The following is a 17,858-nucleotide window of genomic DNA, read 5'->3' on the forward strand; positions in this document are numbered from 1 at the left end:
TGAAGATATGGCAGTTACAGAACTGAAAATATCAAATCACATGAACTCTTATGTGTTAACCATAAATCATAGTTTAATGCTCCCAAAATAACAGATTGCACCCCAGATGTTTTCTAACTGAAACCTAGGGACTTTAATTCTCTAGCCCATTTTAGTCATTCCCCAGCCCCCTACCTTTTTAGTTTTGTCTTCTGGGCATCAAAAAGCAATGTGATTTAAATAATTTATTCCCATACTAAAAGCCTTCTTGTTGACAAACACACTCTCTCCTATACTCTGGTGCTGTCTGAAATATTCTGTTATGTAATGAACAAATTACTCCCAAATTTAAGCAGATGTCAACAACTATTACCCTTGTGAAAGTGTAGAGTGGCTTTAGTGTTTTCTCTTTCTGGTTAAGGGGAAATCAGGCAAAATAAATGTCAGTTTGAGGGATGAGAAACTTGTGGCTGAATTTAAGTAATGAAGTAAAATGTCAATATTTTCGGGTGGATTTGTCTTTTTATAAAAGACTTCCTTTTCTTCCCAAAACATGTATGGCATTTTGGCTAAATTAGCTTTAGCTAATATATCCACTGAGCACATTCATACAAATCCTTCAAGAAAACCAAGCCTCAGAGTAGCCTCAGGTTTTTTAAATGACAAAATGGTTATGGCTAAACAAAACATAAGCAGTGAAGCTTCATTTTCACCCAGAAGAGCCTGCTCCCCACTTGCCTTGTTATGAAACCCTGCTGGCTGAGGGAGCCTCTGGGACAATGACTCCACAGTTATTGTAAGTATCAGTGTGGGAGGGATGGGGGATAGAATGGACACAGGGCTGATAAATTCCCTTTCCCCAGTCCTGGAGGAGAGGAACTCTGGGCAGGATACTGCCTTATTTACTCAGTGAAAAGCATTTGTGGAATACATTAGATTTGGCCTATGGCAAAGGGAAAAAAAAGAAAAAGAAAAGAACATTAAGTTGAAAACATTCCATTTGTTCATATTTTTGAAGCAAAACCACACAGCAAGCAATAGGATATATTTTAAAAAACATTTTTAATGAATATATCGCCATTCATTCATCTCTTTCTTATTTCAGTGCTCTTGATAAATTGAGCTGAAATAGCTGCGTAGCTCTTATCATCTGTGTGAAATTGGGGCTGTCAGAGGTAAGAGCAGACTAAGCTAAGCCAAGTTAGAAGCAGCAGATTTCACTCTAGGTAATATTTTCTTTTTACCTAGAAAATAATATACTATTTGCTGATCTCTTGATGAGGTGATTTCTCCTAGGAAACTTGTCCGTGCCAGAACTTCTTTGTGTTTAGTTATTTACACAGAGACTCCTCTCTTCTTTGCTGCCCAGTATGCCAGGTCAGGAGTCAGGAGCCCTATACTTCTTTCACAAGCCCCTCCCAGAAAATCAGATGAAAGAGGGTCAGAAAAAAAGCAAAAACAAGTATAATAGCCTACTTCTTTAATGTCACAACCCTGACATTTGAATCATGTAATTTAAATGTAGCCTCATTAATTTTAGATGCAAGCCATAATTACCTAAAGAATATCATAATACTTAAAGAAAATATCTCTGGCAACAGATAAGACATTTGTCAAATTCATAACCATCAAAAATAAATGAAGCATAAGTGCATTAGTGTGGCTATCCATGCTAGAGTTTGAGATAACCCAACCCAAAATAATTTTTTCTATTTTTTAATATAATGTAAATTATTTATAACTAATGGTCTTGTAGAATAAATTGTATTGCTATTAAAACATAGTGATAACTATGTGTTTCATCAATTCTAAGGTGAACTTTAGTTTTTTAGAGATTGGGATCTCACTATGCTACCCAAGCTGATCTCGAACTCCTGCACTCAAGCATTCCTCCTGCTTCAGCCTACCAAAGTGTTGGGATTACAGACATGAGCCACACGCCTGGCCTAAGGTACACTTTTTAAAAAACATTTTTACATCTCTGAAATCAGGATGCATCTTATAGTCAGTGGTATAATTGTTTTATTGGCATCATTTTTCTCTGTTAGTAGTACACAAAACAACAATGCATCTTATATTTAATGATGTCTTCTGTTTGGTTATATGTGTAATTATCTATGGTAGGAAAGAATTTAGCATGAAGCACTTCAACTAACAAATACTATTCTGAGTCACAAGTACAAGGCATTGGGTTGAGATGACAAGGAGGAAAAGATAAATAGAATGTGTCCCTGATTTCAGAATTAACAGTATAGTAAGGAAACAAAAATTAGCTACTAAATAAGTGTAAAATGTAGTGTTAGATGCTTCTCCTTCACAGAAGAAGGAGGAAGTCATCCTGAAGGTTCATGGAGGAGGCGGCTTTTGAGATGAATCTTGAAGGATGAGAACATTTCTATCGTGTACATTTGGTATGGAGGTATACAGCTACAGAAGATTGAAGGAGTAGAATCTAGCCTATGGAAAAAGAGAAGCAAACCTACAGAGTATGGAAATTACTCAAGAACTATCAGAAAGTTTTGTTATTTACTGAGTAATGAAACCAACTGGCAAGTTTAGTTTGAGTTGGTAGAGGGGGTTGGAATTTAGATTGTTTGGGGCACATAGTTTGATATATTGGTAGGATATTGTAATGGACATTTGGATATTTCCCATTTTTGAGCACCCATCCCACACTGAATAATTTCCTCATTGTGTAAGTTTTCTTGGAAGGTAGAGCCCACTTCCTACTTTCCACTATAGAAGTAAGAAAGGCCAAATACTTGCTTTCTTGCCTTGCTTGCTGCTAGAGTACAGTTGGGAGACCTAGCTTTAATCAAGTAGACAAATGTGCACAATGAAGATCTGAATCTGGAGTTAGTGATGCAAAAATGCAAAGCCAAGGGACAATTCTTTTAAAGACAATGGCAGCATCAGGAGTCAATGTCCATTAGAAGCTGTAGTCTTTACTGCAGTCTCAGTGGTGGTAGTTGTGTTGTCTTCACAGCACTGGTTCTGCTGAGCGACTCTGACCGAAGTCCCAGCTATGTAACCTCCCTATAGTTTTGCCTGTTTTTCAACTTAAATCTTGTTCTCTAGCATTCCCAGGGATACTGGAAGACAGTCAATATATTTTCAATAGTTTGCTTTTCTGCTTAAGAAAAGAGTCAGTTTCTGTGGTTTGTAAAATAAGAACCCTGGGTGCTACAGACATACACAAGATGTCTGAAAAAGACTTGGAAAATGAGCACACAGCACAAGAGGAAAGTTGGTCTAGATAATTAGACAGGGGAATCATTTGACTAAGCCCGAAAATTAATGCTAAAGGAGAAAATACAGGCATAGACAGAGAAAAGAGGGAGGAAGGGAGTAGCATCATTTTTGTGGAGGAATGAAGCAAAAATACTTAGCATCTGTGGGAGAAGAGAAAGAGCAGTCAGAAAGCCATAGAAAACACATATCCTAAGGGCCTACTATGTGCTGAGTATTTTACATAAGCTAATTCATTTAATATTTATAAAAATTGAGTTATATATTGCTATCCTGGATTTATACATGACAAAAATTCAATGCATAGATATTAAATAACTTTCTGAAAGTCACATAAATAATAAGTGGTATGAATAGGATTCAAACTCAGATTTGTCTGATTCCAACATTACACTGCCTCCCTGTCAGAAGCTTTAGAAAATGACACAGATACCAAAGATAAGACCTTAGTTCAGGGGTTCTTAACCCTGGCTGCACATTGTAATAACCTAGAAAGATATGGAAACTGCTAATGCCTGAGTCCCACTCCCAAAGTCTCTGTTTTGCTTTGTCTGGGGATTGGGGATTGGGACTTTTAAAAGCTTGCCAAGTGGTTGCAATATGTACCCATGGTTAAGAACAACTGTGGTAGGTGGTATTTCAGCATAACAGTGAAATGGCTTGAAGAGTAAGTGGGACGTTAGACTACAGAGGCAGCAAGTGCTAAAGTGGCGTATTGACCGGAAACAGGACAGTGAGTGGGAACATATTTGAGGGACACGAATTTGATGTGGGTTAAAAAGAGACTTGGAAGTAGACACAGAGAAGGTAAGTATGGACTATTCTCACAGTACCTATGGATGTGAAGGGTACTGCTAGCCACTCAGGAGATTTGTAGGCTGAGAAAATGCCTACAGGAAAGGTAAAGAACATCTGTAGGCTGAGGGAAAGGGGCACATGGAAAGTGATAATTGCAGACAAAAGGAAGAGATTGAAGTCCTAGAGGAGACAAAATCTAGTATTCAAGAAGGAAGAAGCTTAACTTTCAGAAAGAAAGAGGGCGCTTCTTTTAATAAAGGGGGAAAAGATATTTTTGTGTCAGAGAGGGCTGAGATATGTAGTGGGGAAGTAATGAGGGGGAACTTGAGGAAAGCAAAAAAGTAGAATTGGAAAAATGTGGGTAAGAAATGAATTAAGGGAGTCAAAACAAAAGAGTAAGACAGTGTTCACCTGAGATCATATAAAAAATTTAAGTGTAATGAATCATCAAGTTTTCATGGATTTCTCAAAAAATGCTTGTAAGTCTTGAGAAGGTGAGAAAATGCATAATGAAGTTGACTCACAGGTGGAGATCATCCAGGCTGATCAAGTGATAGATAAGGGAGTGAGGAAATTTGAGGTGCAACTGAGATAACATACAAATGCACATTTGAAATCAAAACAACACTATTTACTTTGACATGAAATTTAGTGTATTAAAATTTAATAAGCTTCCATACCTCATATGGCACTTAAAATACATAAAATCCAAAATTTATGTGGAAATCCAAATGCATTCAGTGACAGATAATGATGACTCTAAAGAGGAAGAAGTTGCGGTTTCAAATCAAGAAATGATTAGAAGTGATTAGACTAGTGATCAGAGCCCTAAATAATTAATTTGGTAATTGATCTTTCTTCCTTTCAGACAGGCCACATTTCAGATACTGGCCAAACATAGGGATTACATATAAAATCATTTCATTACAGAATGCTAGTTCTATTGATTATGCCTCTCCTAATTTAATGAAAAAAAGAATAGTTTCTTAAACATTGGTCAAGTTGATGCCTCTGTTCACTTCTCCTAATTCAGATCCCTGAAGGCTCTAACTTTCCAATTGTTTCTCAAACCTCATTCTAGCCACAGACCACTTCATAAGTTTTACTGGTGACACAATTTTTTGAGAATGTTCCTCCAGACAACTATGGCATTAAGTTTGGTGCTTTCTGTTCTTTGAAGTGCTCTCTTTCAACTCTGAAATTTGGCACAAAAGGTACCCTCTACCTAGAATGTGCTTCCTCCACTCTCATCCCTCACTCCTGCCCCCTTTCTTTGGTCTTTTGATTAGACAACTTGTTCAAGACTCCATTGAAGTATCACTATTCTGGGTAGCTTTTCCTAGACATAGCCTTCCATAATGCCCTGATCCTACTTTCTACTCATTCCATGCATCCCAGCTGTAATTATTTGCCCAGAGTCTGTCTGCTTTGCTAAACTGTACAAACTGTGAGGCAAAGACCATGCCTTCCAGATCATAAGTATTCAATAAATATTTGTTGAGTATTTGAATGAGGGAGTAATTGTGAGTGGAAAATGGATTGTATGGGAGAGAAACTAAGGCAGGAAACCTCACTTAGGAAGCTATCATAGTCAACAGATAAAGCAGACATCTACATTTCTTTCATCTTTTACCATTTTCATACACACCAGCCCCCAATGTGCTTTCCCTCCAAACAGCCAGTACCTGCATTTCTATTGGTCTGAGGGCTTCCAGAGCCCTTCTTTTGCCTGTTCCCATGGAGATCAGGAAGTACCTGTGAATTGATGTCCCTTAAGGGCATTCCTTGGCTAATGACTGACAAGTACCAAACTATAAATACGCCAACTCCCTTTTCTAATTCAAAAACAGAACAAAATAAACAGTAGATTGCTTAGGGATATGTTAAGTTTCAAACTATAAAGAAAAACAAAGAAAAGATTAGGACAAAATTCAGGATAGTAGCTATCTCTCTGAGGAAGAGAAGGAGGAGGATATGATTAGGGAGGTATATGTAAGGGATTCTATGATACTGCTACCATTCCATTTCTTGAGCTGGGAATATGATGTTCATTTTATTGTTTTTTCAACTGTATATATGTTAGAAGAAGAAAAAAGAAAGAAAATGGTCCAGTAGGATGAAAAGGAGACAGTTATAGGAAATTTTTTCATACAGGAGGGAGTATTAAGATGGTTGTAGACCAAAAGCAAAGAACGAAAGCCAAGGGAGAGAGGTATGATGAATAGGTAAGTCTAAAGAGAAGTAAAGGAGATTGTACTAGCCTTGGGAAAATATTGCGAGATATATGACACAGCAATCCCAGTCCTGTGTCCCAACAAAAACTAATACATGTGTTCACCAAAAGATGTATATGAGAATGCTTATAGCAGAAATGACACATGCTACAACATTGGTGAATCTTGAAAACATTATCCCAAATGAAATAAGCCAGTCATAAAAGGACAAATATTGTATGATTCCATTTATATAAGGAATATAGAGTACTCAAATTTATAGAGACAGAAAGTATAATAGAGGTTACCAGGGGCTGGGATGAGGAGGAAATGCAGTTATCGTTTAAGGGATACAGAGAGTTTCTGTTTGGGTTGATGAAAAATTTCTGGAAATTAATAGTTGTGATGGTTGTACAACATTGTGAGGGTGCTTAATGTTGCTGAATTGTACACTTAAAATGGTTAAAATGATAAATTTTGTTATATATATTTTATCACAATTTAAAAACTAACTTTAAAAAAAGTATGCTTGTAGTCACACTAGACCTAATATCTCCAACTTGAAACAATCCTAATGTCCATTATCAGTGTAGTGGATAAATATGTTACAATACATTCACACAGTAGAATACTATATAGCTTTGAAAGTGAGCAAATTAAAACTATACACGACAACTTGGATCTATCTCACTGACACAAGTTTGAGTGAAAGAAGCCATAGGCAAAAGAGGACATTCTGTATGACTCCACCTACATAAGGTTAAAAATAGATAAAACTAATCTTTGATAGGTGAGAGGAAGGGTGTAGCTGGAAAGGTACATGGGAGGAAGGTTTCTGTGGTGCAGGTAATGTGTGGGTGTTTCCCCTTGTCATACCTTCTCCAGGATAAATCTTCTAAATATTTTAAAGGACCATTTATATAACATGCTCTTTAGATCTTTCATAGTCATGGATCTTGCAAAGACAAGGATCACATCCACCTTGTTCACTACACAGCCAACATGTAGTTGTTACATAGGTCCATCACCCAGCAAAGTGACTGGCACAGAGAAATTGCATACTGAATATATGTTGAATGAATGAAATAAGGAAAGGAACTAATTTGATGTTATTATTTATGATTAGTGGAAGTTCTGGTGATGAGAAATAGAATAGATGTTAATAAAGGCAGGCTTTGAGAAAAAGTCTTACACTTATCCACTCCCTCTACCGCACCGGAATGCCACAAAAGAGCTCTCCTTTGCTAAGATAGAATTTTAGAAAGGAGGGGAAAGAGAGCTATTTTTTCCTCTTCCTTATTATCATCAACATCATATTAAGGACTTACTATTTTCCAGACTTCATTCCAAGTACATTAAGTAGATTATTTCATTTAATCCTCATAAAAATTATTTGAGGCAGATTCTATTAGCATTCTCTCTGGATACATGAGAAAATTGGGACATGTAGAAGGTTGATAACAAAGCTAACATCACAGTGATAGTAAAAATGAAAATGGGGATTCCACATTAGGTTTAAGTCTTTGCTTTTAACTCAGAACCACGCTCTTAAGCTTTTCATTTCTAATCAACTAGAAGGCAGATACCTCAATGTTGTTCCTCTACTCTTGGAGGACTGGCTCAAGCTCTATATTAGTTTGCTAGGGCTGCCATAACAAAGTGCCACAGTCTGGGTGGCTTAAATGGAAATGTATTATTTTTACATTTTGGAGGCTAGAAATCTGAGATCAAGGTGTTAGCAGGGTTGGCTTCTTCTAAAGACTCTCTCCCTGGCATATAGATGGCCATCTTCTTCCAGTATCTTTGGACGGTCTTCCCTTTGTGCATGCCTATGTCCAAATTTCCTTGTCTTATAAGGACACCAGACATACTGGGTCAGGACCCACCCATATGACCTCATTTTACCTTAATTACCTCTTTAAAGGTCCTGTCTACAAATACAGTCACATTCTATGGTACTGGGGGTTAGAATCTCAACATATAAATTTTGGGAGAGATCTAACTCAGCCCATAACAGGAGTTTTTGTTACCTGCATCAAGGAACTAGAAATCTGAGATCACATCTGTACTGACCTGCAAGGATCTGTGGATAAAATTCAAGGGTTTTGTGAACATAAATGAGAGGAAGTCACATCTTTATTTTCACAAACATTTAAATGAAATTTAGTATTTCCTTTAAACGTGAATGCCAGCAACAAACTACACTAGCTGTATCTGTAACTTTATCATCAACAGAAGTCACAGATATTTTCATATCACATTACACCTGTTGCAGACATCTCAGTGTTTATACTCATCATTACATTGAAATTATGATGGTTTACAGATTCACTATTGGATCTGGATTTTTAACACCTTAATAAATAAACACTATCTCACTATATCACAAAGTTGTTTCATAATTATTTTGATAACTGTATTTCAATATAATTGATTTCCTTTGTAATCCTAAATAATTTATTTTATACATTTAAAAACATTATTCTGAGAAAGGGGTTTATAGACTTCATCACATGTCAAAGGGACGACTCATAATACAAAAGAACATTTTTGAACCCTTTTCTGATGGATCTGACTACAGATGGCAGCCCAATCAGAGATAAAAATAAGACAAGTCATCCAAGGGAAAATAAGTAACCCATCATGTTGGGTTTGAAGTGTTTAATGCAATGTCTAATTTATTCATAATTTGAGATAAGTGGTCCTCACTGTGCATATTGTGCCTTTCAAAACACTAAACACTAAGATCCATTTTATTTTATGTCAGCTCAATTAGGCTTCAACTGTGCCTTCTCTTTCAGGTCCTCAATTTGGGCTCTGCCTTCTCTCTTCCCACCTTGCCCTTAAAGTCCCTGGGTTTTGACTCGGTACTTTGGATTCAATCAATTAACTAGTATCCTTGAGGTAGACAATGATCCAGGATTTTTCTGAAGAAAATGATTACCTGTTACTTGAGACAGGGAAGGCTCTGAGAGTAATGGGTATGGAGGCCTCTTGCAGACATGACATTACCTGTTTCACAGCATCTTGAAATTTTTAAACATCACCTATCCCAGAACCCCAAAAGCTATGTTTAAGCTCTTAGTGTCCTATCTGTGGAGCAGCAGTGGATCTAGGTTTTGTGAGACCCTGAAGCCTATATACTTTAGGGGCTCTCTTTAAGAAAAAGGTTACAGAATTACAAATACAATATTAAGCATGGTAACTTGGAAGGGACCAATGCAATCGGTGTTTCTGAAGTTATTTTTGCTTCTTAGTACACCTGCCTTTGTGATAGGGATTGTGGTATAACAGAAAGAATAACAGAAAGAGTATAATTTTTGAAGTTAGATTTCAAGCCTTAATCTATCACTTACCAGCCTAGAATAGTTACATGGTCAGAGAAGCTGGAGATAATGAAGGGTCCAAGCAACTTGGGAGCATAGAAACCCAAGCATCTCCACAAAAACACTATCCTTAGGTTATTCTGAGAATCTACTATAACAATTGATGTGAAGGGGCTTAATAAACTAAAAGCACCAATAAATATATGAATTGTGGCTTTATTACACTCTAAGAAGTCTTTTAAGGATGATGTTTCTCTTTGTAGCTCTTTGGCCACCAGGCATAACCTCAGATGAAGGAAGAGGGCAGTAGAAGCGATAAGCAATTTCCTTTCTGCGTGGCTGGACCCGGATTAGAGTCAAAATCACTATATCTTCTACTCTTTTCTTCTTGATTTGCATCCAGAATTGTCTCTGTACTAACCAGATTTTAATTAAATGGAAGTAGAATAGTAAGATATAAATTTTCACCTATAAAATTAGCATATAGGTGGGAGTATTACAGTTTTCATGGAAAGCAATTTGAGAGACTGTTAATTTAAAAGAGGAACATAGATACCTATCCTAAGGGAATAATTAGAGAGACCAATGAATATATTGGCAGGGCTATTTATCATTCTGAATAATTGGAAACCTAAATGTACAATGTCCGATATTAATGAATAAATTATAGCATACTAAAATAATTACAGTATATTCAGATAATGAGCTAATATGAATTCATTAAAATAATACCTTAAAGTATTCCTTTAAATGAATATATTTATAATATAATGTTATTAAAATATGATGTATGAAGTAAAACCTCTAGGTTGAAAGAAAATATAGTAAAATGTTAATACTGGATATCTGTAGGTATCAACATTAGGTAATTGTTACTTCATTCCTTATTTTTTTGTGTATTTTTATATTTTTCCACAATAGACATATAATTATTATTAAAACATTAATTTTAAAAAACAAAAGAACTTGTTCTGAAAATGTAGATACCTATTACACATAAGAAGCTTGGTTTCAGTTGTACTTCATTATTAGTATTGGTTAACAAGAATAAGACTTTGCTGGCAAGTTCCTAGGATGAGGTTTGCTAAAATTTTAAAAAGTTCTCTGTCTGAGGGCAGTAGGCAGGAACAGTTTAATTTTATAAAGCGGTAAAAGAATGGGCAAATAGAGTCTGATACTACCATACTGTCTGCCTTTAACATTGTGTGCTATTTGTTTTAACTGCTTGTATTTGGTTGACAGATCAAGGGGCACCTTGCAGATCCTCAGATAGCAAGAACTTAGGTAATTTCAGTCCACAATAGATGGGAACTGCTGGCACATAAGGTCACTCAAAATCTTAGTTGCTTTATCTCCCTAGAGCTATGAAGAAAGGGAAGAAGTTACAAGCCTGCCATAAGATAGTGCATTTGGTTCATTCCAGAAAGCTCTTATTAGTATGTTCAATGGGCAAAGCACATACAAGTGTAGACTTTTAATTAAATTACTCACAAAAGGACATCAGGACCAAGATTAGAGAATGACAGCCAGGCCAAAAGTAAAGAGAAAGAGTGAATTGGGGTTTCCATGTAGTTATAATACCATGAGGCCCTAATGATACAAAATGTGTATTAGCAAAATCACGCTTTACTGTTTTTCACCTTAGTAATTTTGGACCTTTCATGATTCAGGATGCAATTTTAGTAAAATGAAAAGTTTAAAACATTGGTAGTGTAAGACTCAAAGAGTTTGAATTTGTCACTGCAAATTGCTTTAGAGATGGATTTTTCTTTTTAAGACTGAGATGGTGCCAACTTTTATAGGCAAAAAGAAAGAGTATTTTAGTTGTGGGGTTAAAGTATAAAAAATTTTTCCAGATCTTAATAAGGTGATTAAGTCTATGAATTGAATACTTAATGAGTAAAAAGAGCTAAAGTCATGGAATGTGAATTACATTTAGAATACATGAAACTCACTGAGCTCTGAGGATCTTAGCTCATTGTTTCCTGCTTTTAGATGAATTTAAGAAAGACTTTTGAATTTTCACACCTCCTTTGTAAGCCTTCAAAAATATGTTTAATTATGTAAGGATAATACTATCTTGGTCATATAATTAAGAAAAGAAGAATAACAAGCAACATAGAATTGAGAAAAAACAGGAGTAATACAAACAAATCATTTAAAAGTTCATATAGATGCTTTGTTTTAATTTAGGAAGAATCCAATAACAGTAATCATTTTGCCTTATAAATATGAAGAATGAGTTATTAAAGAAAAATATGCAACTACATAGAATTAAAAAATGATCAGACTAAATGATTTTCTGCTTAAGCAAATGAGACTGTTACTAGCTTTAAGGCAACTGTACATAAAATTTTGGCTGTATATATACTTTTAGGACTGTACTCCACAGAGAATTTGAAAGTTGGGACTTCCAAAGTGTATGGACCACTTCTTTGAAGAAATCAATTATAATGCACTTATAGACTTGCCTTGGGCTTTCTTGATTACTCAGGTAATTTATATGGCATTAGTTTTGAGTGTAACACCAATGTAGAGGTTGGGATGTGTACCTATTCTACGAATGAAAGTAAGGAGATGAAGAACTTCTAGGTATATTTCTCCTTTCAAGTGTCTGTTAAATGCAGTAAACATTTGTGTGATGGTTAATTTTATTTGTCAACTTGACTGAGCTAATGGATGCCCAGAGAGCTGGTGAAACATTATTTCTGGGTGTGTCTGTGTTTCTGAAAGAGGTTAGCATTTAAATCAGTAGACTGAGTGAATAAAATCTGCTCTCACTAATGTGGGTGGGCATTACTTAATCTATTAAGGACCCAATAAAACAAAAAGGCAGAAGAACAGCAAATTATCTTTCTCTTTCCTTATGCTACAATGTCCATCTACTCCTGACTGGTTCTTAGACCTTTGACTTTAGACTGGGTTACACCATCAGCTCCCTTGTTCCTCAAGCCTTCGGTCACAAATGAATTACCAGTTTTCCTTGTTCTCCAACTTTAAAACAGCAGATTGTGAGACTTTTTGTCCTCCATAATCGCATAAGCCAATTGCCATAATAAATTTCCTCCTATCTATCTATCTGTCTGTCTGTCTATCTGTCTGTCTACCTACCTACCTATATCCAATTGGTTCTGTTTCTCTGGAGAACTCACACTAATAGAATCTGTTCAGGTGTCTACTATTTACCACACACTGGAAGACCATGATGAATAAGACAGAGTTTCTACTCAAGTTTCTCATAACTCATGCCTGCCTCAGCCCCAACCCAGTTGTATAACCAAAATAATGTCTTGTTTTGCTAATCATTGCCTTACTTCTTAATCCTCAACTTAATATGACATATGACTCAAATTCCTGTTCACAAATGATCAGGCCACAGATGGATACCTGACCCAGGTTGGGCCAAACAGTCAAATTCTCCATTGAGAAGGGAATTGAGATTCTAAGTGTTGATACAATTAGGGATAGTAGGCACATGAACAGAAAGAACATGTAAAATCATAACTAGAGTCAGCATCTTGGTAACTAAGTCATAACCACATTAAGCTGGTGCTCCAGTGCAGCCATAAAGCATTAACTTGTAGAGAATACCAGTCTGTAGACAGAAGCAGGAAAATTGAGTGGCTGTCCATAGGGAAAATGGATACAAATTCTGGGAAGAGATAAATGGAGTGGTCTGGTCTATGGTTTTCAGGTTCCAGTTCCCATAGGATTCAGCTCCTCTTTGTCTCCTATCCTTGAAGAGTTGGTGATAGGCATGTTGTGTCCTTTCAGAAAACACCCTAATTGCTTGAGTCAGTTTGAGTAAGTGTCTAATTCTTGGAATCAATGAGCCTTGGATAGTCTTCTAGGGCTAGGGCAGTTTTAGACGCCCACAAACCCTTTTGAGGATTCAGAAGTACTAGATCACTCTGGAATGGAATGCCTAGTGTTTCTTCGAAAAATTTACCTCAGAGTATGGTAGTAAAAAAAGAGTAGCGAATTTTAAAAAGCAAAATAAAGCAAGAAAAATAAATCACTCTACAACAATTAAGTTTGAATTCCTCTGCCTGACTTATTGAGTCCTTTAAAGTAAGCCAAAAATTAATGACTTGACATTGCTTCCCACCAAGACATCCTGACTTCTGTAATCAGGCTGTTCCCAAGAACACCTATGTCCATTTATATCTATGTGTTTTTACTCACTTTTCTTCTGTCACCTTCTCCTTTCCACCATTTTTCAAGAATAAGCTTAAGCCATACTTTCGATCATTCTGAAAAACCTATTTCTCAGAAACTCCAGTAGTAGTGGTAATGATAATTATAATAACAATGGCAATAATAATAATAACATCCAGCCCTTTTTAAACATACACTATGTTTGAGACACTGTTTTAAGCACTACACATATATTATTTAATTTATAATAACTTTGTGCAGCTGGTACAATTATTATCACTATTTTACATACAAGGAAACTGAGGCAGAAAAGGTGAAGTAATTTGCCCACTAAGTGATTAAGAAGTACTGAAGACCACACACATTAGATTTTATGTAGTGTCATCTTTACGTACATTGTCCCCTTTAATTCTTGCAACAGCACTATTAAGTAGATGTTATTATCCTCATTATGAATATGACAAAACTGAAGCTCAGAGAAGTTAAAGATATTGTTCAAGGTTACACAGAAAGTACGCAGCACATCAAGATTAAAACCTAAATTCTATGTCTGCAATGTCTTGATTCCAAAGCGCTAGACTACAGTGAGGCCCTGAGGTTTGGGGACACATCTTATCCTTTTGGACACAGTGCCCAGAAAAGAATTAAATAGATGGAAACTAAGTTGTTCCAAAAACATTTGTTCTAATAAGGGTCCTAAAAAGAAATACTGGAATAAGTTAGCCAAAACAATAACTTATTTATTTATTTTTTGCTTATGATGAAAATGAAAATTATGCCTTCCTCTGAAGCTGTAAAGCTCCTAAAAGTTAATTTGCTTTGTGTTAATATTTTGATGCATATCTACATTTTAAAATCTAACTTCAAATTATTATTACATCAGCCATTCTTTATCTGGCAAAATGAAGAAGGATAACACAGCACCCAAAGTTGCTTATTCTTGAAAGCTTTTTAGTTTGATATTTTGCTGTTTGTCTCTTGGCTTATTTCAGCCAGGATAGAAGAGGAATGATTATTGTGTGGGTGTATTTTTGCCTCACTTCCTTAGCAGTAGAACTATATTTCACCCACCTATCAAGGGTTGAGAAACCTCAGCTTAGAAAAGTAAGTAAACACAACCAATTTTCAATATAAAGGAAACAGATCAAGTTACACCTGACATTCAAGAAGCCCAAGGGGGTCTAGTCTCCACCAAGTAGAACAAACTGGGGTCTAGTTATTTCTGTAGCTCTTCCAAAGGAAGGCTTGGGGATACAGTTTTCCAAATCTTTTGTCCTATTGATGAATAATGGGGAATCCATTGTGGATATCCAGGGTTAGTGTAAATGAAAATGAAATTACTTTCAGAGTTGGAAAAGAACTTGGCCTTGTCAGTCATTTATGTTTAAATATCTTCCACAACTTTCCCACCAACTGGTCATTGCCTATGCTTAAAAGCATTCCAGAGAATGTTTGAATTCCAAAGTTGACTCATTCCAGCATTGGGTAGCTCTTACCATATCAGAGCAAAATATTTCTTCCTCCTCAGTTACTCCAGGGTAGTAATTATTATTACTAGTATCTAGTAAAAGTATCTAGGTAAAAATTATTACCCTAAGATTAACATCACTGGATTTTATCGTTATAGTTATTATTGTTTTATACTTATAATATCGCAGTGTATATCTACTAACAAGATATTTGATAAGTATTTAACACACATATAAAATTATGATAATAGGTACTGTTTATTGAGCCATTATGATAAGATAACGAACATTAGTTATTTTATTATGATTGAGCACTTACGGGGTCTATGAGGAATAGTGTTAAACTTTATAGTACACATTACACATTATAGATACTGACTCATAAAATTCTCACAATCATATTATGAGGTAGATGTCATAATCGCTGCATTGCATATGAGAAAACTGAAATTCAAAGAATCCCAATGTTTTGCTCAGAGTCACATAGCTAAATGGTAAAGCCAGGTTTCTTTAGATCCTAAGTTAGTGCTCCAAATAAACTAATCTGTACCATGTTCTAAATAAAACCCCAGTTCACTCTACATAAACATTTCAGTTTATTGCATTAAATAGGTCAATTCATAAAGCTTTACACAGTATTGGGTAGATTCACTGTGTGTTAGCTTGCGTATATATGTCTGTTTAACAGTAGCTAAATATTTCAAAAGAATAAAACTCTAACTTCACAGAAGCAGATATCTTGTCAATGCTGCTAAAAATCACTAAAGAAGAGTGGCTTCAGTTAATGCCATATTGGTAAGACAAAAATGTCACAACATTTATGGCCTTAGTGACTATTCTTTGCTTCAGATCAAGTATACCCTGAATTATTCTTTTCCACTTTCTCTTTGCCAAAAGTGAGATAAACATTGACTCGACATGAAGTAAACCCAATATATCCACCCAGAGTGGCATATACCCTCTGTGTTACAGAGAATAGTATCTAAAGATTAAAAAAAAAAAAGAGCTCATTTTCCATCTGATATCATAAAAACATACTTTGAACTTTCATGCTAGATTTTGAAATCCTGTTAAATATGTAGTGGATCATTTTGATATTGCTTCAGGTATTCTTCTAGCCTCTATTATCATAAGCTTGTCTCAACAAGAATCATGTATTTTTATGCAAATTTCACAAATCTATACTCAGTGTCTTAAGTCAATTTTTGAAAATGTGATTGCTTATTGTGCTACTATACTGGACTTTATCTGTAAAGCTTGTTTAATTGTCTGCTGTGATTGTTTGCTTGCAAATACATGTAGTCTACTGAAAACCTGACAAATTAAGGCAGTTTCTACGCAATGCAATTTCTCTCCAGGAATCTTGTAGACACAAGAAAATTATCTTATTTGTATAGATATTACAGGAAAATCCTACTGATAGTCTCTTTGGAACTAAGGATGGAATACAGTTTCCAAAAGTAGGATTCTATCTTCATTGTTTGCTGTTTTAATCATATCTCACATTTATGAAAAATCCTGGATTAGAAAGTTACTGCTAAAGAACTTCAAACACATGAGAATGGCTGTAATTTTTAAAAAATGGAAAATAACAAGTGTTGATAAATTTATGAAAAATTTGAAACTCTCATGCATTGCTGACGGAGATTTAAAATGGTGCATCTACTACGCAAAGCAGTTTGGCAGTTCTTCAAAAAGCTAATCATATAATTACCATGTAACCTAGCAATTTCTCTCCTAGGTACAAACCCAAAGGAATTTAAAGCAGGGTCTCAAAGAGATATTTGTGCACCCATGTTCATAGCAGCATAGCAGCACTATTTCTAATAGGCAAAAGGCAGGGACAACTCGTGTTTGTAAACAGATAAATGGATAAACAAGATGTGGTATATTCATACAATGAAATATTATTCAACTATAAAAGTGAATGAAGTTCTGATTCATGCTACAACATGGATGAACCTTGAAAACATTTTTTAACCTATGGAAACTTTAAATTTATTCATTTATTTAATAGTTGAACATATTTTTGGGGCACACGTGATTTTTGATACAATCATATAATGTGTAATGAGCACATCAGGATAACTGGGATATCCATCATTTCCAGCATTTATCATTTCTTTGTGTTAGGAACATTCCAGTTCCACTCTTTTCATTACAATACATTATTGTTAATTATAATCACCCATTGCACTACCATGCACAAGATCTTACTCCTTCTATCTAACTGCATTTTTGTACTTTGAAAATATTAAGTTAAATAAGCCAGATAGAAGAGGACAAACACTGTATGTTTCCACTTCTATGAATGAAGTATCTAGAACCTGCAAATTTATAGACAGAAAGTAGGTTTAAGGTTAACAGGGGCTGGAGAAAGGAGGGAATGGGAAGTTATTGTGTAATGGTTACAGAATTTGTTTGAGGTAATAAAAATGTTTTGGAAATAGTGGTAAAGGTCATACAACATTGTATATATAATTAACACAACTGAACTGGACATATAAATGATTTAAATATCAAATTTTCTGTATATATATATATATATATACACACACATATACATAACCAACATTTAAAATTATTAATAATGTAATATACCCCAAACCACTGAATGGTTAATTGTATGGTATGTGAATGATATCTTAATAAAGCTGCTAAAAAGG

This window comes from Sapajus apella, unplaced genomic scaffold (genome assembly GCF_009761245.1).
Source record: "Sapajus apella isolate SASKATOON/1434 unplaced genomic scaffold, GSC_monkey_1.0 scaffold17, whole genome shotgun sequence".
Taxonomy (NCBI): domain Eukaryota; kingdom Metazoa; phylum Chordata; class Mammalia; order Primates; family Cebidae; genus Sapajus; species Sapajus apella.